Here is a 25510-nt window from a genome sequence, read left to right as displayed (position 1 = left end):
TACCTAACAACAACATTGGTTTTGTATCAATATTTTTTTACTTATTCTCATTTGAAGAAGAAACTAATTTCTAGAAATAAGAGGAAATAAGGCTTTATAGAAGAAAAACTTGATGAGTTTAAACAATAGCATAGAACCTATTCAAAATAAATCAGAGAGAAAAAACAATAATAAAAACTAAAAAGAAGAGAAGGATTGTGGAGAATCTTAGGTTAAGATGGTGACAGTATCTTGGAGAATTTTCAAGCAGCCTAATATATGTGTAATTTGAGTATCCAAAAGAGAGGAGAAAACTAAAACAACAAATATCTGAAAAAATAATGGCAAAAAACTGTCCAAATCTGATGAAAATCACCAACCAAGTAGTCCAAATAGTTCAGAGAAAAATTACATATAAAAATCCAAAATTAATAATGTAAATTTTTCATTAGAAACAATATCTCTTAGTTGTGTTATCTAGATAAGCAAAATCAGTGACGCTTATATGTGTATTTATTATATCAAGGAAATAACTCACACAGCTGTAGAGGTAGACAGATCCCAAGTCCATTAGTCAGATATCATACTACAGGCTTATGACTAGGGATTTTATGACTGACGTCAGATGGATCACGGGTGAAAGCAGAGAATACCAGAAAGGTGTTTACTTGAGCTTTATTGACTATACAAAAATTTTTCAACTGTGTGGATCATGACAAATTATGGATAACAACATGAAGAATGGGTATTCCAGAAACTTAATTATGCTCATGAGGAATCTGTACAAAGGCTAAAAGGTAGTTGTTAAAACAGAACAAGAGGATGCTGAAGGGTTTTAAACAAAAAAAGGTGTGTGCCAGGGTTGTATTCTTGCACCATACTTTTTCAGTCTGTATGCTGAGCAAATGAAAAGAGAAGCTGAATTATATGAAGAACAAGCCATCAGGATTGGAGGAAGATTCATTAATAACCTGAAATGTGTTGATGATTACAACCTTACTTACTAAAAGCAAAGAGGACTTAAAGTGCTAATGAAGGTCAAAGATTAATAGCCTTCAGTATGGATTGCAACTCAATGTAAAGAAAACAAAGATCCTCACATCTGGACCAATAAATAACATAATGATAAATGGAGAAAAGATTGAAGTTGTCAAAGACTTCCTTTTGGTTTAATCCACCATCAATACTCATGGAAGCAGAAGTCAAGAAATTAAACAGCATATTGCATTAGGCAAATCTGATGCATAAGACCTCGTTAAAGTGTTCAAGAGCAAAGATGTCAGTTTGAGGACTAACTGATCCAAACCATGGTATTTCCAATAGTCTCATATGCATGTAAAAACTTTCCCTAAAAGCCAAGACTATAAATTCCAAAAAGGCAAAGTTTTTCCCAAAAAAAAAAAAGCTAAAGAGGATAGAGAGAAACTCTGTTAACTGTTGGTATGTGGAGGGGATTATAATCAATGTAATGAAACAAGGTATATGAATGTTTGAATGTGAAACCGATGATGTGCCCTGAAAACTTTCACTCAATCCACAATAAAAACCTTAAAAAAAAAAAAAAATTAAAGGATGGAGGAGTATATAACAAATAAATGACAACCAAAGAACAAGAGTGGCAATATTAATGTCAACTAACTAATATTAGTTTTTAAGGCAAAAACTAACAAAAGAGACAAGAAATAATAGATAATGATAAATGAGCCATTCCAACAAGAGGACACACCACAATGAATATCTATGCACCCAGCAACAGCAATGAGCTCAAGCTTAACAATTGTAAGGATGGCGCAGGACTGGATAGTGTTTCAATCTGTTACAAATAGTGTTCCGTGGGTCCTGACAGCACCTAACATCAACAACAATTGGTAATGAAGTAGAACCAAGGTGGTGATGGTGTGCCGTGGAGTCAGGTCTGACTCATAATGATCCTGCGTAGGGTTTTTGAGTCTGTAAATCTTTATGGGAGCAGAAATCCTCATCTTTCTTCCACGGAACAGCTGGTAGTTTTGAACTGTTAACCTTGAGGTTAGCAGCTAGACTTGTAACTACTACACTACCAAAGAAAAGCATTAAAAAAAACAAAGATGATGGTGGAAAAACTGGTCAGCTTTAAACTTCTCTAGGGTACTTTTTTGGTTTAGGCCAAACTTTGAATTGAGTATTCTTTAGTTGTTTGCTGTAGCTGTTGTTTGCCCCATCAAGTCAGTTCCTACCCATAGCAACGTTTAACACACCCTTAAATGGTCTTAAAGCAGGGAGGAGGAAAGAGGCTCTTGCAAAATTCCAAGGAAATGTCAGAAAGGCAATATTTGGCCAACATTATCCTTTCGTTTGGGGTTTACTGGGTGAATAGCACTTTCCTTACTTAAGCATCTATCTCAGGTTTTGCACACTGAGAACTGAGATTTCAGTTTGAAGATACCCTGAAAGCTATGAGTAGCAAACTCAACCACCCTTGTAATATCTAGTGTGTTTATATAGGCAGAATGAGTCATCGCTCCATTTTAGATAGCTAGATGTTTGTGGAAGATCTTGGTATTGCCTACTTCATTTACTGGGGAAAATCTAATAGGAAGTAGTCTTCAGGGACACTTAAGAGAATTACAACACTAGTACACAAGTCAAGTTTTATATATTTAATATTTGCTTATTGAAAGCAATGTCATAAAATCAAATAAAATTAAACAGGTTTTACTTTTTCCTCACAAGGACATAACAATTATGGAGGAGTACTCAATAAGAAATTTTTTTAAGTAACACTATTTTTCCTTTTAAGAGTCTTTGAGTAGTTATGACAGAATGGCACTGGTGGTTATGTGCCGTGGAGTCGGTTCCGACTCATAGCGACCCTGTACCGGGTTTCCGAGGCTGTAAATGTTTTCGGGAGCAGAAAGCCTCATCTTTCTCCCATGGAACAGCTGGTAGCTTCAAACTGCTGACTTTGAGGTTAGCAGCCCAATTCATAACCACTGCGCTACCAGAGTTCCTTTATGACAGAATAGGTTCCAATTTTTGTTTCTTTGAACAGGGATTTTTGTCCAAAGTTTTGTTTGTTTTTAGTATCTGCGTCTGCCTCCCCCTCTATCAGATTGGCTTCCTCCATGGCCACCTCCTCGTGGTATTCTGTGACTTGAACTGCTATAGGAATCACAGGGAGTAGTGTACCCCTTTCCATAGAAGGGGGAAGCCCTCTTTCTTGTCTGCCAACCCTATCGTGACCACTGAGTAGAGGTCAATTCAACTGCTGAGTAACTGTCTCGACTTCCACCATATTCATCTGATGAGATGCTGTAATCATCATAGTGATTGCTTTCACCATAAGGTGGTGAGGTTCTCGTGTAGGTGGAGCACTACATGAGTTACTATAGCTCTCCTAGGAATCGCTGTAGGAGCCTCCACTTTGATAGTGTGAATAGTCACGATAATGACCATAGCCGTCTTTATCACTATAGCCTCTGGATGGATAGTCATCACATGAATTGGAATGACCACAATCACAATATGTATAATCTCTTAGTGGTGGTGTATAATCTCTTGTATCACGAGCATTTTGGTAATCTCTGCTTGGATAGCTGTCTTTAGTACAATATCCATCATCTCTTGATGACAGATACACATCTCTACAAGAGGGCAGGGGTTCCCTTCTTGGTGGTCCTCCATAACTATCTCTTTCACGTGATATAGGGGCTCTGCCTCCCATTCCACTGCTATTGCGAACAGGTCCTGAAGGGGCTGATCTTTTAGGAGGAGGACAACCACTTCATGGTGGTAGTCCTTGTTTTACTGGAAGTGGTCCCCTGGAAGAACTCATGTTAAAATGCATGTAACAGCCACCGTCATCCATGTGGCCCCCACATGAAGTGGGTCCCCTGGTTTCTCCACTGCATCCTCTTCACCTCTAAGACCTTGTGATGGGCCTCTGCTTCTTGGGAGTAGACGGGTCCATGTCTGTCACTTTCAAATGTTGGGTTAGTGGTTTGTTCTACCTTGATAGCTTTCTCATCCAAAGACTTTCCATTCATATCTCTGGCTACAGCAATGACATCTGCTGGACTTTCAAAGGTGACAAAAGCAAATCCTCTTGATTTGTTGATTTCATGGTCTTTCATCAAGAGCACTTCAACAATTCATCCACATTTGCCAAATGCTGCTTCCAGGGCTTTCTTGGTTGCTTCTGTATTGAGCCCTCCAATGAAGAGCTTTCGAGGGTGATTGATTTCAGTGATTTTTTTCCCCCAGTGGTGAATGTTCACAAAGTGACGAGCATTTCCAGTCCCTGCTTGGCTCAACAAAACGCTTTTCTTTGTGACTCAGTATGAGGACTGACTGCTGGGTCCGAGAAAAGAAGGAGGAAGCCACTAGCACTACTACGTATAGATCTTCTCTAGAGTTCTTGTACTATTAGAGAGGAAAGTAGCTATTAATTCATTTAGTATGTGTTTAGGTAAGGAAGCGTTTAAGTTATAGAGAGTGTGAAAGACTATAGATGACTTCCAAACAAATGAAGAAAGAAGAGGAAACTCAGTCATTCCCACAAAAGGGAGGAAAAGGAGGGTAAGGGGAAGCAAAAAAAGACATGATAATTAGAAAGAAAATAATATGGCAGAGAGAAGTGCAAATCGGTGCTCATAATAAATGCAAATGGACTAAGACTGCAGATGAAAGACAAATTCTTAAATCGATTTAAAAGAATTTTTCATTTAAAAATTTGAAAGACATGAGAGTAGAGAAAAATGAGAGACTTACCTCCAGAATGGCAGCAAAGAATCCTGGTGAACTCACACTCTCTCTAACACAATGAAAATGAAGGAAAAACAACTAAAGCCAACCACTTCAGAATTCTGGAAATTAATCAAGGTAAACTACTGAACATAGGTAAAACACCAGGGTCTGTGATGTTTTAACTTAAGGCTATCCCCATACCCTATAAGCACTGGACAACTAACTTCAAGGTTGGTGGTTCAAACCCACCAGTGATTCCTCTGAAACTTTATACAAGTTGCTATGACTTGAAACTAACATGACAACACTTAACAACAACATTTTCTATTCTCAGTCCCTCACTAAACTTAACAACAACAACAACACTAAACTTAGTAGTGTGGCAGCTTCAATAGTTAGCAGTCTTGCAGTCAACAAAGATGAAGATCTCGTTAAAATGATAATATTACATTGAAAAATAATTAAAACAATATGTCAATATCATCAAATATCCTATGTTCAAATTTCCGCCCCCCCCCAATTCACAATTTGAAGAATCAATATCACTGAATTAGTATAATCAGTGTCACTGTGAAAACTGTTGTTGTATGGATCTATGTTCTGCTCAGTATATTCTCAACAAGCAAAAATAAATTGCTGACAACAACAACAAAAATCTATGCACCCAATGAAACAGCCCCCAAATATATACATCAAACCTTAACAATTTGAAAAGAGAAAACAGAAAAGACGTCTCCACAATAATAGCATTATTGCTGTTAAGGGCCGTCGAGTTGGTTCTGACCATAGCGACCCTCTATAGTGTTTTCCAAGGAACAGCTGGTAGGTTTGAACTACTGACCTTATAATTTGTAGTCCAGTACTTACCCTACAGCACCACACCAAGAGTCCCCACAAAAATAGTGGTAGTGGTAGTTATGTGCCAATGGATAGTTCTAGCCTTCCAAGAATAACAACAAAGATACAGGTGAGCTATGCAACACAACCAAAGAAAAACAAAATAATACACATTCTTTTCTAGTGCACATGGAACATTCTTCAGAACAGACCATATGTTAGGTCTCAAAGTAAGTTTCAATAAAATTGAAATATCAAAATACTACACAGCATGTTTTCATAACTCTATAAAATTAGAAATCCACAACAGGAATATCAAGGAAAACAAATCAAATACATGAAAACTGAATTAACACCATGCTTAAAAACTAATGGGTAATAAAGCATACCAAAATCTTTGGGACACAATAAAAGTTGTACTCAGAGGACAATTTATAGCAATAAACAGATGCATCAAAAAGAAGAAACAGTCAAGATCAACATCTGACCCACCATCTCCAACAATTAGAAATGATGGTGGTGTGCCATGGTGTCGGTTCTGACTCATAGTGACCCTGCATAGGGTTTCCAAGGCTGTAAATAATTACGAGAGCTGAAAGCCTCATCTTTTTCCCATGGAACTGGCACTTCTGAACTGCTGAACTTGAGGTTAGCAACCTGACTTTCAACCACTACGTTATCAGAGTTCTTTAACAATTAGAACTAGAATGGCAAAAAAGTCAAGAAAGGAAATAAAGATTTGAGCAGAAATAAGTGAAACAGGAAAGAGAAAAGCAATAGGAGGAATCAACAAACTAGAAGTTGATTCTTTGCAAAGATTAACAAAATTGACAAACTGACAAATTTTAATAATGGAAAAGAATAAGATGATGCAAATAATATGAATAAGAAATGGGTAAGTTTCTAGAAACATAGTACCTACTAACTAACACAATCTGAGGTACAAAATTTGAACAGATGCATAACAAAAGAAGAAATTAAACAAGTCATTAAAACAAAAGTCTTGGTACAGATGGCTTCACTGGTAAATTATACCAAACATTCAGAGATGATTCCAGAACATAGAAAAGGATGGAATACTGCCGAACTCAATCTATGAAGCAAAAATAACCCTAGTATCAAAACCAGGCAAAGACACCACTGAAAAAGAAGAGTGTGGTATATCTCTCACGAACATTGACACGCAAAAATTCTCAACAAAATTCTAGCCAAGAATCCAACCCTTATCAAAAAAAATTATACATCACAACCAAATGAGATTCATAGCAGTATACAGGATGATTCAACATTAAAGAAATAATTAATTTAACCCACCACATTAAAAAAAACACAGAATCTTATCAGTCATTATAGAAAAGGCATTTGACATAATCCAATACTTATGTGGTGCTGTGGGCTAATGTGTCAGGCACAAAGTCATTTGAACTGCAACATCAGTGGTTCAAGCTCACCAGCTACTCCTTGGAAACCATATACAGGGTCACTATGGGCTGGAATTGACTCGACTGCACTTAACAACAACAACATACCTGATTTTTTTAAAAATAAAGTCTCAGAAAAAATAGAAAAACCAATGTCCAGCATTATTATTAACGGAGAAGGACTTAAGGCATACACCTCTCTGGAAAGGGCAAAAGATAGGTCTCTCCCAAGCAGTTAACCAGGTAGCTGTCTTTCAAATTTCTTCACTTTCAAATGAGTGCACACTTCCAATGCTGCTTCAGTTTGCTGAATGATTTTTACTTGTTTTCTGTCAATTTCTGGAATCCTGTTTTCCTCCAATGTCTTCAATGCTGTTTGGACTTCTTTCTTCAGTACATTCAGTTCCTGATAATCTGCTACCTCTTGAAATAGTTGAACATTTATCATTTCTTTTTAGTACAATGACTCATGTGTATTCCATCTTCTTTTGATGCTTTCTGCATCATTCAACATTTTGCCCATGTTGTTGTGTTATTAAGTGCCTTTGAGTAGATTCTGACTCACAGAAATCCAGTATAAGGTTTCCAAGGAGCAGCTGGTGAGCTTGAACCACCAATCTTGCTGTTCAAACTGACCTTGCAGTCCAGCACATTAACCCACAGCATCACACCATAGACTCCTTCAATACTGAATTTTTTTCTTCAGCTCTTCCAGCCTGAGAAATGCTGAGGATGTTCTTCCATTTTGGTATTTTAACTCCAGCTCTTTTGCACATTTCATTATTATACTTGACTTTTTCTTCTCAAGCTGCCCTTTGAATTTTCAGAGATTTGTAGTCTAAGAAACCTTATAAAGAATCACTAAGAGTTGGAATCAAATCCATGGCAATAGGTTTGGGTTTAGGTTTTTGTCTGGTTGGATTTTTTGTTTGTTTGTTTTGGGTTATCTAGAGAAACAAAACCAATGAAACATTTATATATATTTTGTTGTTGCTGTTAAGTGCCTAGGAGTTAGTTCTGACTTACAGCAGCCACATTTTATAGGGTTTCTTAGGAGCAGCTGGTGGGTTTGAACCACTGACTTCGTGGTTAACTGTCCAGTACTTATCCTACAATGCCACACCAGGATCCCATACGTGGCATATGGCCTTAAAATAGGGAGACAATGCAATTGGGCCTGACCTAATCACATGACTGATGTCTGTAGAAGTATAGAGCTTTCTCTGGCTATGAGGAGTACAGGGAGTCACAGATAAACACTCTAGCTATCAGGAAGAAAACAAATACTCATGTTGCAGACTATTCGTGGAGAAGGCCAGCCTCTGGGAGCAAAGAGCAGTCCTTGCTTACCAAGAACTCAAGAACCTCAACAAGGAACTAAATCCTACTGTATTAGAGCCTGAACTCTAAAGGCATTTGGTCTGAGGAAGGCTGCAGCCTACAGTCAGCTCCCACCACCATCTTTGACATCAGATCAGATGCCATCTTGAGCACTTTACACACTGCTGCCACCTGAACTGCCCAAGTGACAAAGCAGAGAGAGGAGACTTTGCCTGCATGCAGAATTGTTTGAAGTTGGATTAAGGACACACCTCAGCCAGCCCAGGAAGGAGCAATCTCCCTCTCAGGGATTTGCCTTGGTGTGGCTGTCTGGTCATGAGTCATGCCCAGAACAAAATGGTCAGAGGACCCCAGGACCAAACCTGCAAAATTTTCTAATCTGCAATAGTGTGTATATTCTACTCATGGTCACCTTCCTGTTTCTGTAGTACTTGTTGAAACATGACAGAGCTGATCTGCTGCCCATCATGATTTTGTGACAAATGTCCTTTGTTCTGTAAATTGACCTTGTGGATGTTTGTCCTGTGGATACCATTATGGCTGCATGCTTATGACCTCCCTCATGCAGCTCTGTCTCTGTCTTTGTCTTGTCTTTGTCCTGTTTACAACTTAATAAAGTGGTATCTATAATGTACATTTGAATTTTTTTTTCCTCCCCTAAAGCATTACCAACAATATGAATGAATATGGAAGTGAATTCTCCATATCCTTCAAAAAGACACCCAAGCTAAAGTGAATAGAGAGAAATACTGTTAACTGATGGTACGTGGAGGGGATTATAATCATTGTAATTAAACAAGGTGTATGATTTGTTGAATGTAAAACTGATGATATGCCCTGTAAACATTCATTCAATCCACAATAAAAACCTTAAAAAAAAAAAAAAAAAAAAGGACATCCAAACCAGCTGACACCCTAATTTGGGTCTTGTGAGACCCTGAGCTAAGAACTCAGCTACAACTTGTGCTGAGTTCTGACCTACAGAACTGTGAGTGTAGATGTTGTTGTAAGCTACCAAAGCAAAATAAAACTAATTCAGTAGTTAGGTCACAATTCCTGCCTATATCAATACTCAGTATTTACAGTATTGTGAGTATATATGATTCACAGGTGAACCATCAAGTATAATTATTTTTCTGTTATTGAATAGTTGTGTTTTTCCTAAAATTAATAATTGCATCATTTTTCCCTTCCATTAGAGTTCTATAAGAAGCTCTGGTGGCACAGAAGTTAAATATTCAGCTGCTATCCCAAAGGTAAGTGGGTAAAACCCACCAACTGCTGTGAGGCAGTTGGCTTCCATAAAGATTTATAGTCTTGGAACCACTATGAGCAGCTCTACGGTTTCCTAGAGCATCACTATGAGTCCGAATCAACTCAAAGACAGTGGGCTCGTGTTCCATATACTTTCTATTATTTCTCTTTCAAATTCTCAATCTGGTCAGTCAAAACATATCAGATAATTTATTAATTTCATGTGTTTCCCTCAATTTTTTTTTTTTCTGAAGTCCTCCCTCGTCCTGCTCATAGAACAATAACTCATGGTCTTTACTTCATTTCTGACTCACAGTGACTCTATAGAATAGAGTAGAACTGTCCCCAGAGGAGTTCCAAGTCTGTTGGAATTGGTTTCTGTATCTCTTGCCAAACTGATTTCATCTTGACTCTCCCATTATTATCGTTCTAGGAATTGCCCTCCCCTGCCCCCATTTCTGAGATTCCTTGTTTTCTCTCTCTTGTGTTACTTTTTTGTTTCTTGTTGTTTTTAAGTGCCATTGAGTTGGTTCTGACTCATGGTGATCCTATATAAGGTTTCTGAGGAGCTGCTGGTGAACTCAAACCACCAACCTTGTGGTTCAAACTGACCTTGCTGTCCAGCACATTAATCCATAGTATCACACCAGAGGAAGACAACTTCCCAATAGCTTCTTGTGAAAGGAGTCATTGAAGGTAACTGTTTTGAGAATTTTCATGTCTTGATTCCACTCTCACACTTGGCTACTATTTAGGGCAGGCGCAGACTTACTTCTTGGTAGAATTCCTTCACTGTGCTCTATTTTCCAGTTGGCTGTTGAGGCCAGAGTTTCATTGTTGGTTAAGGCTTGATTATTTCCTTGGGGAACACCATTAGGTCTTTTCTTTTTGCTGAGTTTCCCCTAGGAAGAAGCACCCAACCTTTGCTAGGAAAGTTGAATGAACCATGAGTAATGACACATCTGCCCTACACACACTTCCCTTTGCAACAAATGTGAGACTGTTTAGAACAAGAGACCAAAAATGATGACAGAAGATAATGAAAAGGACAGTAACAAAATAGCTATTTAAAGATATTTCTCCTGAGGTCACTTGTAATTAGGTTAGATTGGTTCCCTACGGTGACCTAGATAAGAAATAGACATGTGTCAGCTCTCATTTTTGTTTTGTTTTGTTGTTGTTGTTAAGTGCTGTCAAGTCGGGAGTCAATTCCAACTCATAGTGACACTGTGTAGGTTTCCATTTGAAACCGCCCACCTTGCAGTTATTACCCTACTCCCAGATGCCTTTTCTCCCATGTTGTTGTTGTTAAGTACAGTAGAGTCAGTTCCAACTCATAGAGACCCTGTATAGAGTTTCCAAAGAGTGGCTGGTGAGCTTGAACTGCCGACCTTGAAGTTTAAACTGACCTTACAGTCCATTGCATTAACAGGCAGCACCAGAAGACACACTATATTGGATTGCCAGCTGCCTTCGTTTCTCTCTTCTTTAAATCTGGTTTCTATTTAGTGCCATTCCTACATTGTAGTTCTCAATGCAGTGTAGAGGAGTGGATCATCCTAAATTATGAAGTAACAGAGAAAGGTCTGGTGTTCAGCTTTTGGAACAATGCCTGGAGAAAAGAATATGAATAAGATGGGGCTCTATTATTTTGTAACTCCAACTGCTGGGTAATGTAGTGGATTATGAATTGGGCAGCTAACTGCAAGGCCAGCAGTTCAAATCTACCAGCCACTCTGCCAGAGAAAAATCAGGTTTTCTGCTTCCATAAAGATTTACAACTTTAGAAACCCTATACTGAGTATCTGTGAGTCAGAACCAACTTCACAGCTCACAACTGCCGCCACTGCTGGACAAAGGAGCTCTGGTAGCATACTGGGTTTCAGATCAGGCTGCTAACTGCAAGGTCAGCAGTTCAAAAATACCAGCTGCTCCACAGGAGTAAAATGAGGCTTTCTTCTCCCATAAAGATTTACAGCCTCAGAAACCCTATACAGGGTCACTATGAGTCAGAACAGGCTCCACTGTACATAAGCAACATCCATCATCAAATTTCATTTGAGTCCTGGTGTGGTGCTGTAAGATAAGCACTGGACTTCTAATCACAATGTTGGTGGTTCAAACTCACTAGCCGCTCCTCAGAAACCCCATATAGTCGTAACCAACTAGACAGCACTTATAACAACATCTACATTCCAAGAGCTGCTTCAGGAAACAGAGCTGGGGATATCAATGGTTGGTATGTAAACCTTTACTTAATCCTCCTCTTTTTGGTATGAACCACCCCTTTTCTGTTGTGTCTGTAGTCTTAAATCCAGAGCTTCTCTCTTTTAACATCTCCTAAAAATAAATTCTCATTGGTACAGAAGGTTGGGAAAGGGCAGTTTCCCAGACTTCCCAGGTTGGTGAAGAAGATTTGGAGATCTTTATTCAAAAAGTGTCTTCAGTTTGGGGTCCTTTCCACGACTCTACAGCTTTTTCTAAATGATTTTTTTCACCTTCAGACATTTAGGTTTCAACTCTCTATAAAGTGTAGAACAATTTATCAGCATTATTCACTAACTAGCTTCCAAATTTCATTTTTAATCTCTTCTTTTATATTATAGGTCTATGCCTTTTTATTCCTTTTTATAATTTTAGGGGAATTTCTAGATGAAGCAATATGCTTAACTACAGCCTCCTAGATACTTATAAGTTAGCAATTCCTCTCTATTCTTTCTTACACAACCCTCCCAAACAGAAAGAATTTGAAACCTTAAAGAAAAATCTCTGTTACCTTGGTTGGTATCCACAGTGGAAACCCACATTTTCTAAATTTACTATATTTACATGCAGAAAAATTTCAGAGATTCTATCATTTTCATAGTTACTAATATGAGAATCCTGGTGTGGTGCTATAGAATAAGCACTGGACTACTAACTGAAAAACTCACGGCTCAAAACCATCAGTTGCTTCTTGGAAAATACAGGGTCACTATGATTCAGAGCCAACTCGACAGCCCTTAGCAACAACAACAATAATGTGAGTGAGCCAAAGGTAGGTGAACTCTAACTTGTCCCATACAAAAACTGCTCTAACATTTGTGTTTCCATGTACACACACTATCTGATATGTCCACAACCTATTCAAGACAGCCCACCAATTCCTAAGCTTTACCCACTTTGAAATGGACAGATGTAGAGTAGACAAATCCTACAGGAAGAGATTTCACAGGTACCATATATGTTCAACCTGGTAGCTCAAACGTAGTTCATTCGGCCTTCTTCTTTCACATACAGTTACTTGGCCTCTTGCCTAAAGCTGGTAACCTGATCAAGAGAGATTTAAGTAACCTCAGTTCAGTATCAATCTGTTGTTGATGCTCTTAGGTGCTGTGGACTCGGTTCCAACTCATAACAACCTTATATAGGGTTCCTGAGGAGCAGCCGGTCATTTTGAACTACCAGTCTTGCAGTTAGCAGTCCAGTGCTTATCCTACAGTGCCACACCAAAACTTAAATATATCTAGTCCCCCAAAAAGACATCTAGCTGAACCTTTGCTTGCTCGCTGCTTTACCCCACCACACAACAGAAAACCCCGCAAAAGCTTCCCATCATCAAGTCAATTCCCATTCATGGTGATCCTAAGTGTGTTGAGTGAAACTGTGCTTCATAATGTTCAGTGACTGATCTTACAGAAGCAGGTCATCTGGCCTTTCTTCTGCATTACCTCTGGATGGATTTGAAAGGCTTCCAGTTACCAGTAGAACATTTAACCATTTGAGCCATCCAGGACTCCATTATTCAAAGACAGTTATAAAAAGAAACCCTGTCCATTTCAAATCCAACCCTGCTGATGTCCTATCCTGTAGGATAAGCACTGGACTGCTAACTGCAAGGTTAGTGGTTCAAACCCAGCAGTCACTCCTCAGAAACCGTATCAGTCAGAACTGATTCAAGGACACTTAACAACAAGGCACTGGTTAAATGCTTGGCTGCTAATGGAAAAGGTGGCAGTTAGAATCCACTCTAGGGCTACATGAAAGAAAGACCTGGCAAATTGCTTTGATTTACAGCCAAAAAACAAAAAACAAAAAAACCTTCTGGGGCAGTTTTACTCTGCCTCAAGGGTTCCCCAGGAATCCTAATCATTCCTCCACCCAAAACAGTCACAGGTGTGAAGCTATGGGTTAATGTGTCAGACTGCAAAGCCATTTGAACTGTTAGGTCAGTGGTTCAAGCTCACCAGCTGCTGCTCAGGAACCCTATACAGGGTTGCTATGGCTCGGAACTGACTCTGCTCCACGGCACTTAACAACAACAGTGTTAATTCATGTACCAAATTGCCTAGAGCTAGAAAGCAGAAAGCGCATTTGGAAACCCCTGGAAGCATATGCCAGAAGGATTCAGTGGAGTTGGAGGGTAGGTACCCAGCGCTGTGGAGGGTGAGGATTGTTTATGCCAGATAAGATCCACCCATCCATTTCCATCAGTCCAAATTCCAATGCCTGTAAAAGCATTAAGGGTCCCTCTGCCTGGAGCCATGCAGAAGCTTCCCCACCTAAACAAGCAGACTCCTGGGCTGTAAGAGCATCAGTGCTGGGCAGCCGTATTTCAGCAGGCCTCCCGACCCCTACGTAAATAAATGTGTGGAACAGATACGATAAACATTTTCTCCTGTCCTGAAATCAGATCTGCAGATTCCTCAGCCCCTCTGCTCTGGGCAGATTGTAATTACAGGATATGTTAAATTTTCTTTATAGCTCATCCTGATGGTTGTTAAGTGACCACACCAGCAAGTCCAGCACCTCACTCTGGTCTGCTACCAGGAGTAATGAAAACCAGATGTGGGTCTGAAGTTAATAACCAATATGGCGCTCGCCAGGAGTCAAGTGAGGCTTACCCTGTGCTTGGAGAAGCCACGTAAAGTGGTGATAAACCTGCAACTTGCCTTTGGGTCTGTCTCTACTGGAAGAGTTAATGACTTGAAACTCCCAGAGGTGATAGAAAGAGAAATAAGCAACTGACAGAAATTGAATACACACCCAACACAAACAGCATCTTTAGGTGTCAGAATCCTTCCCATGGAGTAATACATGGATTTCTAGAGCTGTGGAAATTTAGCTAGATACAGACATTTTCCCTGAAAATATAATTACAAAATATTCAACTTTTACACAACAATGGCTTGGAATTTTTTAGCTAAAGTCATTTCCATTTAGAGGCAGTTTCCTTCCCTGACTCAGATATGATCACACATTACATATATCAATGAATTAATGAAAAAACTACTACTGAGGTATCTAATATTATAGATCATGAAGGTGGAACTTATGGAATAGCCATCAATTTCTGTTGTCATTAAAGGGAAGAGACAACAAAGGGATTCTGATCGAAGTTTGCATCAGAGCCCAGGAATCTGCACTTCTGATGAGATCTCAAGTGTATGCTGAAAGAGACAACAGTTTTTAGAAAGGATATTTCACTAACCCTCTTTCAGTACTCAACCAAGCTAATCTGGAGAAGCAGAGGGAAGAAATGCATATTTCTCTGCTTGGGTCATAGAAACAAAAAGGGTCTGAGGAGAAATCAACTCTCAGCTGGTCTGCATCCTCCAAGCCAACACACACCCTCCTTTTATTACTCTAGAAAAAGGGGTAAAATCTATTTCAGTGTAATTGTTTAAGGTCCTGCTTGGTGACGCAAGCATTTAAGAGCTTGGCTGTATATAGAAAGGCTGGTGATTCAAGTCTACTGAGAGATGCCTTGGGAAAAAGACCTGACGTTCTACCTGTGAGAAAATGGCCATTGCAACCCCATAGAGCACAGTTTTACTCTGGCGCATAAGTGGTTGTCATGAGTCAAAACTGACTCAATGGTAACTGTTTTGGTATCTGTATATATGTGTGCACCTACTAGAGAAGGAGGGGGAAATTAGATAATCCCGTGGTTTTCCAGTTGCTCATAATATTTTAGTAAGATATTAAATAATTTTAATAAGGAGAATGTTCCTGAAAAAAATCCAAAGGGGAAAATAATGTACAATTATAAAGATATGAATGAATCATTTTGAAAGCAAAAACTAGAGATGAATTATACCTTGGGGGTAAATAGGAAGTATCTAGGACAGAAGAGATGAATTTATTAGGTTTTGAGTGATAAGAACTATTTCAACATACAAATGGTTGGTTGGTTATGTGCTGTGGAGTCGGTTCCAACTCATAGCGACCCTGCACAGGGTTTCTTAGGCTGTAAATCTTTACAGGAGCAGAAAGCCTCATCTTTCTCCCGCGAAACAGCTGATAGTTTTGAACTGCTGACCTTGCAGTTTGCAGCCTGGTTCGTAACCACTACGTTACCAGAGGGAAGAAAAAAGACACAGCTGTGAGCAGCCATGTTTGTGGACACCAACATCCAGTCTCTCTTCTTCTGCACAAGTAACCTAAATCTCTCTTAGGAAATTACCTCTCCCTGATCCTATTCTTTACTGCCAGCCATATTCCCTTCTGGTGCTGTAGGAATAGCACTAGAAAGCAAGGTTGATTTGAACTGCAAGGTTAGCAGTTAAAATTCACCAACTGCTTGATGGCATTTAACAGCAACAACAACACATTCCCTTGAGTTAGGGATTGTGAATAAGGTTAGAAAAGGAGCAGGGATTAGGAATTATGACGAATGGTCTGGGTGCTCTAATAGACAGATGACAAGTCATTAAAACTCAACCTTGAAATTTTTCTGTACAAATTATTAGGAACCCAGTCATGTTTTCTAATTTCCACCTCAAATTTGCAATGGTCATATTCAATTGCAGTCAATTACTAGATAAATTTGCTTAATATAGTATTTACTCTGACATTTGCTGGAAACCTCTTTTTTTTTATTTTCAACTTTTATTGTGAATTGGGTGAAGGGTTATAAAGCAGACCAGTTTTCTATTTAATAATGCTTACACATTTTGTTTCATGTTATTGATTGCAATCCGCAAAATGAAACATTACTTATCCCTGTTTCCATTCCTCCTTCTTTCCTAAGCCTTCTAAACTTTGTCCATGGGTAAATACTGCACTTTTGAGCTCAACTGGTTGATTATTCTAAGGTGTGTGCACCTCACTAATGTTTTGGGCCCCTAATATATCTGAAAGTGGGCTCAAGCATGACAACAATAGTGAGGTTGGCCCAGGATTGGGCAGTGTTTTGTTCTGCTGTGCATAAGGTCGCTATGAGTTGGCACCGACTCGATGGCACACAACAACAACAATATATCTGTTTATTGTTTGGCTGAAAATTGAACCATGGGGTTGAGTTCATTTCTAGACATGGAGGGTAACTAAAAGCCATAGGCTTGGGGATTCGACCAGTCTCTATCCAACCAGTAAACCTGAGCTTTTTTAATCACTTTGCATTTTGTTCCACATTTTCTCCTCTATCCAGGACCTTTTTATGTGACCCTTTTCAGAGTAGTTGGTAATGGCAGTTAGGTACCACCTGGTTCTGGTCTCAGGGTAATGGAGACTGAATCCGTTAGTCCATTAGACTAACTCTTTCCATGTCTGTTCTATTTTCTTTACTCTTCTTTCCTCAGGGAGAGACCAATAGTTATACCATAGATGAAAACTCACTAGCTTTTACAACCTTGATTGTTGTTATGCATCAAAGTAGGATACAGAACATTGGCTTTGCTGACTACATTATGCCAACTGGCTTTGGTGGACACCTCTTCTTTATAGGAATTCTAATTGTGCTAAACTGATTTGATTGAGTAAGCCACTAGACTTTGATGAAGTGAATGTTAAAGACAAAAAATGATCTTTTATTCTCAGATTCTGACAACAGGAAATTTTCAATCATTTATCTCCTTATAATAAGAGCTTATGGGATGACAGTTAACATTTCTAACAGGCCAACCTAGTTCCTTTCAGAGTTTAAAATTTTTTGCTTGTTTGTTTTTCTGACTTCTTTAATTTAAAAATCATATGCACTTATAAAAAAAAAAAATTAGACAATACAAACATGAATCAAGTGGAAAGTGAAAGTCCACCACAAATAGGGTAAGAGTAAGAATCAGGAGTGTCTATTTTACATATTATTTAACAAGGAAAATAATGAGTGCATTTTAATCAAGATATTTCTATGACATGATCAAAATGGCTATTTCCAAAAGCAACTTCTTATTAATAGCCAAAATTCACCTTTTAATATTCCATCTATCATATCCCTGATTCCCTTTCTCTCATCCTGCTATATTTTCTTCCATTGCCCTTGTTGTTCTTGTTGTTGTTGTTAATTAAGTGTCATTGAGTTGGTTCCGACCCATAGCAACTCTACATAGGGTTTCAGAGGAGCAGCTGGTAAGCTTGAACCACTGACCTTGCTGTTCCAACTGACTTTGCAGACCAGCTCATCAACTCACAGTGTCACACCATAGCCCTGAACACCATATTCTTGTTGTTGTTAGATGCCATCGAGTTGGTACCAACACATAGCAACCCTATGCACAGCAGAACAAAACACTGCCCGATCCTGGGCCAACCTCCCTGTTGCCATGCTTTAGTCCATCAATGCTTCAACTTGGCCAATCCATCTCATTGGGGGTCTTCTTCTTTTTCTCTCACCCTCCACCCTACCAAACATGATATCCTTCTCCAGAAACTGGTCCTTCCTGACAATATGTCCGAAGTATGAGAGACAAAGTTTGGCCATCCTGGCCTTCAAGGAGCAGTCTGGCTGCACTTCTTCCAACATGGATCTGTTGGTTATTTTGGCAGCCCACGGCACTTTCAATATTCTCCTCTAACACCATAACTCAAATGCATCAATTCTTCTATGGTCTTCCTTATTCACTGTCCAGCTTTTGCATGCAAATGAGGTTATTGAAAATACCATGGCTTGGGTCAAGCGCACCTTAGTCCTCAAGCTGACATCTTTGCTCTTCGATACTTTAAAAAAGGTCTTGTGCAGCAGATTTGCCTAATGCAATCGTCATATGATTTCTCGACTGCTGCTTCCATGAGTGTTGATAGTTGATCAATTTTACTTGGAGTCCTGGTGTGGCACCATAGGATAAGCACTCAACCTCAAGGTCAGTTTGAACCACATTTAACAACAACAACAAACAGCATAGTTTACTTGTTCTTCTTATTGTTAGGTGCCATTGAGTCAGTACCAACCCACAATGACCTTATGCACAGCAGAATGAAATACTGCCTGATCCTGGGCCAACCGCACTACTGTTGCCACTTTTGAATCCATCAATGCTGCCATTTGGCCAATCCATCTCATTGGGGTTCTTCCTCTTTTTTTCTGACCCTCCACCTTACCAAAATGATATCCTTCTCCAGCTATTACTCCCTTCTGATGATATGTCCAAAGTATGAGAGACGAAGTTTACTCACTCGTTTATTATTTATTTATGTATTCACTACTATATTCCCAGCACCAAGAAGAAACTCCAAAACAGTCAAGTTCATTCTGACTCACAGCGACCCTGTAGAACGACCCTGTAGAACCACCTCATAGGATTTTCAAGGCTGTAAATCTTTACAGAAACAGATTGCCTGGTCTTTCTCCCACAGAGTGACTGGTGGGTTGAAACCACTGACCTTTCAGTTAGCAACCAAACTCTTAACTACTGAGTCACCAGAGCTCCTTCATATGGATTAGGACTGGTAAACTTTGAGTAGAAATAGCACCTGTGTCCAAATTATTCATTCACTATTCAACATATATTCATTGAGCAACTATTATGTACCTGAAACAGGCTTGATATATGATAGAGGTTGAATATTGCATGAATGAATTCAACTCAGGTGCTATTTTCACTCTGACAGTTTTACTCATTTTCCTTATTCTTGGCCTTAGCTGCCCAGAAAGTAGCTCCCTTTTTGTAGTCCTCAATCTCTGTATCATGCCCAGACCTGCATATTAGATTTTTTGGACTCTCATTACTACTAGACCATGAATTCTCTTATCCCCAACATCCCACTCTGCCTCCCCCATGGGCCTGGTAGTGTGATGGAAAGAGAGTAAAGATAGCAGAGCATGAAAAATAAGACCACCTCCTAATTGGAGTGGAAAGGTGCCAATGCAGATAAAGGGGCAGAAAAAAGTACATTTGTTATGGGTAGGATGGAGTACAACCTTGAATCTAGGTCTCAGACTTAAGAAGAACTAAAGTAGGCCCATATTTTTACCTGGCATGAGAACTTATTTTGGGGTAAAATGACACTGTAGAATAAGCACTGGACCACAAAGTCTTTTTAACTGCAATGTTGGCAGTTCAAACTCATCAGATGCTTCTTGGAAACTCAACACAGGCTTGCTATGAGTCAGAACCAACTAGACAGCACCTAACAATAACAGCAACAATATGTGATAGTTGTAAGCGTGGTGGTGGTAGTTATGTGCTGTGGAGTTGGTTCTGACTCATAGTGACCCTGTACAGGGTTTCCAAGGCTGGAAATCTTGACGGGAGCAGAAACCTCATCTTTCTCCTGTGGAACAGTTGGTAGACTCAAACTGCTGACCTTAAGATTCGCAGCCAAATTCATAACCACTGTGCTACCAAAGAATACTGGGACAAATTTCTAAGATGTTGGCACTTCCTTGGGGTTCAAAAATCCTACTGCTTTCTTTGCCTCCCTCCAAAAATCTTCACCAAATAGCCCCCGGATAACAAGAACTACAATACATATAACTGGTGTGCTGTAGGATAAGCACTGGACTGCTAACTGCAAGACTGGTGGGTCAAATCTACCAACTGCTTCTCAGAAACTCTAGACAGTGTTGCTATGAGTTGGAACCTACAGCACTTAACAACAACAACTGGGTATTTACAACAATAAAAACAATTGGATATTTAAAAACACTTTAGACTTGAAAGCTAAATTCACCCTATACAAAGCTTTCAACACCCTAAAAATGACTATTCAGTATATGTGTGTTTATCTTTCCCCATTATCCCTTCTAAGAATGAGGTAAGACATAATTAAGTATAGTGCATTAAACTCCCACTTGATGCCTTATACACTGGATGATAATTTTACTTAACTGAAATGTGCCTGGGGACACTTTTCGTTCTAGATCTCTTTAGGAAGTAAGTGCTTCTGTTTGTCCAGGATAATTATGAAGACTTCAGTTCAGTTATTCATAGGTTAGTTTGCATCATATCTTACTTTCAAGTTCCTATTAACAAAATAAATCGAGCTATGTTCAAATACTTCTTAATAATAGCAAAATATCATTTATAGCATTGTTGTTAGCTGCTGTCAAGTTGGCTCCAACTAATGGCAACCTTAAGCATAACAGAAGGAAATGTTACCTGGTCCTGAGCCATCTTCATGACCAATGGTATGTTGATCCCACTGTTAAAACTACTGTGCAGTGCCTTCCAGTCTGGGGGTTCATCTTCCAGCACCATATCACACAATATTCTGTTGTGATCTATAAGCTTTTCATTAGCTGATTTGTCTTCCTAGTCTGTCTTAGTATGGAAGATTCATTGAAAACTGTCCAACATGGATGATCCTGGTGCAATACCAGGCCATAATTTTCAGCATCACAATGGACAAGCCACGATGGTACAACAAGCTGAAGGATGAGTGATGGATTTATAGGGTACTGTAGCATAGTGGTTACAAATTGGGCTGTGAACCGCAAGGTCAGCAGTTTGAAACTACCAGCTGCTCTGCGGGAGAAAGATGAGGATTTCTGCTCCCGTAAAGATTTACAGCCTCAGAAACCCTGTTCAGGGTCGTTATGTGTCAGAACCGACTCAACGACACTTAACAACAACAACATGGCGCTGTAGGTTAATGCACTGGCCTGCAGAGTTGGTTTGAACTGCAAGGTCAATGGTTCAAGCACACCAGCTGCTCCTTGAAAACCCTATACAGGGTCGCTATGGGTCAGAACCAACAAAACAGCACTTAAGAACAACACCACCACCTATAGGTATATGGAGTCCTGGTGTGGCACTGTAGGATCAGCACTGAACTGCTAATTTCAAGGTTGGCAGTTCAAACCCACCAGCCGCTCCTCAGAAACCCTATACAGGGTTGCTACAAGTCAGAACTGACTTGACTGAATGCACTTTACAACAACTTTACAAGCACTTAACAACAACAACCACAGTATTTCACTTATTGTGCATAAGAACCAAAGAAAGCATTGTTGTATGCTTTTATCCATATGGAATTTGGCTCAAAGACTCTTCAGTAATCTGTCCAACATCACATGTTGCTGTTGTTAAGTGCTAATAGAGTCAGTTCCCACTCATAATGACCCTATGTAGGGCTTCCAAGGAGCAGCTGGTGAGCTTGAACCTCCAAACTTGTGATTCAAAGCAACCTTGCAGTCCAGCACATTAATCCGCAGTGCAGCATGATCACATAGCAAGGAAATACTTGAGATATTCAAAGCCAAAGTTGCTTGTTTCAAAAGTTGTTAAGTTTCTTCAGCTTCACTATAAAAACAATTCCCTACATCTCTATGTTGTTGTTTTTTTAACCTTAAATTCTGGCAGGTTAATTCAACACTTAGCCATTGTCTTTCAACACAATAGGTGCAAGACACATCATTTATGGGATAGTGCTTTATGTGACTGTAACAAGTAATGCACTCTCTTTTTTATCACAGGGGCAACTGGAAAGGATTTCATTCCTACTCCCTCTGGAGGGAACTGTGCAGCCTTTCCAAGCCACTGGAGTTGATTATTGTCTTGTTTATGCCTTCAGTGTTGAGTTTGAAATGACCTGAATTCCCAGAATATTAGGAACACCTGCATTCCAATGAAATTCAAATATTAATCAAAGCCAACTGTAAAGGGTTTGGGGGTTGAGTGTCATCTGTATCATCCACACTCAGCTCTTCTCCCTCAGGAGGGATGATTGCGAGCTGATTACAAGCTCTTTTTGATGATGCTACTAAAAACTCTTTGAAAAACATCATCCCCTTCTTCATAAGACAAATTATATTGGGCAATATGAAGTGATGATTACACTGCACTAATTTTAGCGAAGTCAGACATCTTCATGAAAGCATTGCTCATGCCTGCCAACCACTTCTGATTGAGTCAAAGTTCACCCTCCTTTGTCAAAAAGGAGAAGAGTCAACAACCCTCTGGCCCTGTGAATGTGCTGCTGTTGCACCAAGAGTGAAATCAACCATGTGGGGCACAGGCCTGTTTATTTCTAGATCTGAAAGTTCTGCTGCTGGCCCTAGATGTCCACAAACCATCCTACTTTGATGACTTCAAAAAGACAGACAAGGTAGAAGAGACATAGCCATTGTCCTCACCAACCTCTTCAACAAAGAACTTGGTTTCATAAATTCTTGGTGTGACACTTGTCTCCCACGTGGTCTTGTTCTCTCCCAAACAACAGTGGGTTTTGTTATTCTACCCTGATGATCTGCTTTGAATTACTTTATAATCCTGGCAAACTTGTCAGGTTCCAATTGAGAAATGCCCAGAACTCTTTCATAATTTCAGTACTTGTTTGATTGTTTGGGAATTTCTTTGGGGTTTTTTTGGTTTGGTTTGGTTTCCATTTGCTGTCTACTGAGAAGTTTCAGATAAGGTTTTGATGTACTCAGTTTCTTATTCCTTTTGCTGTTACTCTTAATTGATTCTCTTTGAGGTAAAGAGATTCAAGTTATAATGTTTCGCATCCTATCACAACTTACATTATCTAGCCTTTAAATAATTCATGAACTTCAGTTAAGACTCAATACCAAGAGTCTAACACTGTGGGCTAATGCACTAGGCTGCAAAGTTAGTTTGAACCCCAAGGTCATCAGTTCAAACTCACAAGCCTCTCCTTGGAAATATTATATAGGGTCGCTATGGGTCAGAACTGACTCGATAGCACTTAACAACAACAGTGAGATTCTGAACTATTCTACAGGTATTTCCTAGACCCTAGACATATTCAACTCAATGAGAGAATGAAGTTTAAACTTCTCTCTTTCTCCTCCATTGATGAGAACCATACTTTCACTTCTTCCAGCTTTTGAGACCACCTGAGACCTAAAAGAACACCAGCATCTGGATTTCAGATAGAATTTGTGTTAGTAGAGAGACCTGAAGATTAAGACAGGATTCAACTTTGACCCTGTCCCTTAACTTCTCTGAACCTGTTTCCTCATCTCTAAAATAAGGGTAATTACAATAACTATGCAGAAGGATATATGTGAAGTTCAGATAAAGTAAATTGACATGAAATTTCTTTGTTGTTGTTGTTAAGTGTTGTTGAGTCAATTCCAACCCATAGTGACCCTGTATAGGGTTTCCGAGGAGCAGCTAGTGAGCTTGAACTGCCGACCTTGCAGTTCAAATGGCTTTGCAGTCTGGTGCATTAACCCACAGCATCACACCAGGACTCCTTTGTACACTGCTAAATCAACACAACTTGGGGGAGGGATGCTTTAAAACTTGATTCTAACATCTCTCAAGATTCCTGAGGAACTGGCATTATCAGCAGTATTTTAAAGAGAGCAATGTAAGACCAGAAAAAGCTAATGGAATTTCCCATGCTCTTTTTAGACAATATGAACAGAATCTTATAGAAATGAATCTAAATATTTAGAGCTAGTCCTTTAGACTACAAATAGTATGTGTGTGTACCAACTGGGGCAAACTCACTGCCATCAAGTTAACTCTGGTTTATGGCCACCCCATGAGTTACAGAGTAGAACTTCTCAACAAAGTTTTTTTGGGCTGTGATGTGGCACCATAGGATAAACATTGGACTCTTAACTGCAAGGCCAGTGGTTCAAACCCACCAGCCACTCCTTGGAAACTCTATACAGGGTTAAGAACTGACTCAATGGCACTTAACAACAACAACTGTCAATATGACCCCATGTCAACCATCACATGAATAAACACTAGAAAAGGAAAATCTAATTGGTCTTTGTAATTTCCAGGACACCTTTGGGCAGAGTTCCTCTGGACAGACAACCATTAACTCTCTGTAAACTGGCTATCCTGGGCCAATGACCACTCAGCTAGAACCAGATGGTCACTTGGTTCAGAATGGCCCTGCTTAAGGAACAGTCTAGAGCTACTTCCCTCATAGGGATTCTGGATGGATCTGTTTACTTCAGAAATTGTTAACCTGACAAACACCATCATAATCCTTCCTGGTAAACATTTCCCCTTTTGGTCTCCCATACATATATTTAGAGGAAAAGTTAACAAAACAGTCGTATGGACTAGAATATGATGAATGGCTTTCCAACAGAAGGGAATAACTAGATAGCGCAAATGATAAATGTGATCTGCAGCCAACTGAAGAGCTGAGTCCACCCAACTGTGCTTTGGAAGAAAGGCCAGTAGATCTATTTCCAAATAGTCAGCCATCGAAAGCATTATGAACCAATAGTTCTACTCTGACAAACATGAGGTTGCCATGACTTGAGGTTGACTTGATGGCAACTGTCTTATACTGTGATTTTCTTATTCCTATAAAGATTGGAGGTGGGGGTGGGTGGGGGGAATGAACCTTGAAGCAAGAAGATGGAGAACCTTGAAGCAAACAGATGTAATTCATCGGACAAAGACAGAATTCCCAAAATGAACTGATAAACATATACCTCCCTTAATGACCTTAAGCATAATAGCTGAGACTCACTGCCTCTACCTTCGAGTTGTGAATAAAACAGTAAAGTGAAAATTGATTACTTCATATTCAGTGAAAGTTTTTCCCATTGTTAAATACTAATGTGTGTCCTTTTTCTAAATTCATCCGCACTCAGAGTCATCCTTCCTTAATTAAAATGATGCCTTTTCTCCTTTTCCAGCCTGCAGTTACAGTTCCTGAGAATAATAATGCTGTTGTTCGGTACCTTCAGTTAGTTCTCACCCCTAACAACCCTACGCATAACAGAAAAAAGCACTGCTTTGTCCTATACCAGCCTCACAATTGCTATTATGTTTGGGCCAATTATTGTTGCCATTGTGTCAATCCATCTCATT

The 25510-nt window shown here is 39.4% G+C and overlaps 1 pseudogene; it reads right to left on the bottom strand.

Moving 5' to 3' along the window:
* Positions 1 to 3214: 3214 nt before the first annotated feature.
* Positions 3215 to 20953, bottom strand: LOC102842394 (annotated as a pseudogene).
* Between the last annotated feature and the right edge of the window lie 4557 nt (positions 20954 to 25510).

Source organism: Chrysochloris asiatica, unplaced genomic scaffold (assembly GCF_000296735.1).
Source record: "Chrysochloris asiatica unplaced genomic scaffold, ChrAsi1.0 scaffold00133, whole genome shotgun sequence".
NCBI lineage: Eukaryota > Metazoa > Chordata > Mammalia > Afrosoricida > Chrysochloridae > Chrysochloris > Chrysochloris asiatica.
Note: the sequence above shows the minus strand (reverse complement) of the source record. Positions and strands in the feature narration are given on the sequence as shown.